At 46.6% G+C, this 1412-nt stretch overlaps 1 protein-coding gene across 1 annotated transcript in view; it reads right to left on the reverse strand.

Moving 5' to 3' along the window:
• nrip1b (nuclear receptor interacting protein 1b) overlaps positions 1 to 958 on the reverse strand; it is a 107148-nt gene extending 106190 nt beyond the window's left edge. Inside the window, exon 1 of the mRNA XM_014026645.1 lies at positions 679 to 958. The gene's annotated coding sequence lies outside the window, so the exon portion shown is untranslated. The remainder of the gene's footprint in view (positions 1 to 678) is intronic.
• Positions 959 to 1412: the final 454 nt, after the last annotated feature.

Below are 1412 nucleotides of genomic sequence, written 5' to 3' on the forward strand. Positions count from 1 at the left end.
GATTTCATGTTAAACTACAGCTGATCTCATGTTAAACTACAGCTGATCTCATATTAAACTACAGCTGATCTCATGTTAAACTACAGCTGATCTCATGATAAACTACAGCTGATCTCATGTTAAACTACAGCTGATCTCATGTTAAACTACAGCTGATCTCATGATAAACTACAGCTGATCTCATGATAAACTACACTTCCGGTGACAGATTCATCATTAGCTCATGTAGCTCCGCTGCTAGCTTCATTCTGACGGACGGTGGGTTCAAACAGCGGCTAAATGGATGTAACGCAACACTGCCAACATGTTAGTTTCAGGTTATTATCTGACAGCTACCGGAGAGGACAGACACACAAACACACACAGACACACAAACACACACAGACAGGTACTGGATCAGACAGACAGGTAGCGGTGACCGACCCGCTGAATTTATCCGCTGTTTCTCTTCCTCCATCAGGCGCTGCGTCCATCTGAGCTCAGCGACACGATCAGACGATCCGACACTAAACACGTCCTGAGCGACTGCAGCAGCTCGTGTTAACGCCTGATGTGTTCTGATGGTGTGTTCTGTCGGTGTGTTCTGWYGGTGTGTTCTGATGGKGTGTTCTGWYGGTGTGTTCTGTCGGTGTGTTCTGATGGTGTGTTCTGTCGGGGTGTTCTGACACAGTCTCTTACCTGCGTCGTCCGGAGAGGCGCAGCGTTTTATTCGACAGCAGCAGAAAATCCAGTCCGCGCGGCCGACAGGAAGCAGAATGAAGGAGGCAGCTCGGAGGAAAAGTCCAAATCAGGCCTTCGTTTTTTAGATTTAATAATCTAAAGTAAAGTGAGACTGTGCTTGAGCTGGCTGCGTTCAGTCTGTGACTGACTGTGTTTATTCTCGGTGTGAGCGCAGACTGCCTCCTCCTCCTCCTCCTCCTCTTCCTCCTGACACCACCCTTAAAGGAACAAAGCTCCTCTCTGCTGCTGCCCACACACACGCAGGGAGGACGGTCAGACTGAGCTGATGCAGCTGTCACACGGAGCAAATCTGCTCCATCATTATCCAGGGTGACCTTATTAAACACAACTTTTATGTAGATTCATTTAAACCTGTGGGAGTAGCTGAGAGTGATCCACAGCCCTAACCCTGAGGGCTTACAATAGTGCACACGAGCTATGTTCATTATCTGTTTGTCTGTTAGTAAAATATCTCATGATGGTAATGAAATGGTCACTGAATGGCCACTGCAAGTGGTTCAGTTCAACATGGCTGCCACCTCTGAGATATTTCACACACCTCCATCAGTCTCAACAGAACATCTCAGACTACAAACTCTGCTGGATGTCATGTGTTCCTTAAAGCATCACCTACACCTTTATTCTTTATATATATATATATACACTCACCTGCCACTTTATTAGGTACACCT

This window comes from Austrofundulus limnaeus, unplaced genomic scaffold, assembly GCF_001266775.1.
Source record: "Austrofundulus limnaeus strain Quisiro unplaced genomic scaffold, Austrofundulus_limnaeus-1.0 Scaffold576, whole genome shotgun sequence".
In the NCBI taxonomy this organism is placed as follows: domain Eukaryota; kingdom Metazoa; phylum Chordata; class Actinopteri; order Cyprinodontiformes; family Rivulidae; genus Austrofundulus; species Austrofundulus limnaeus.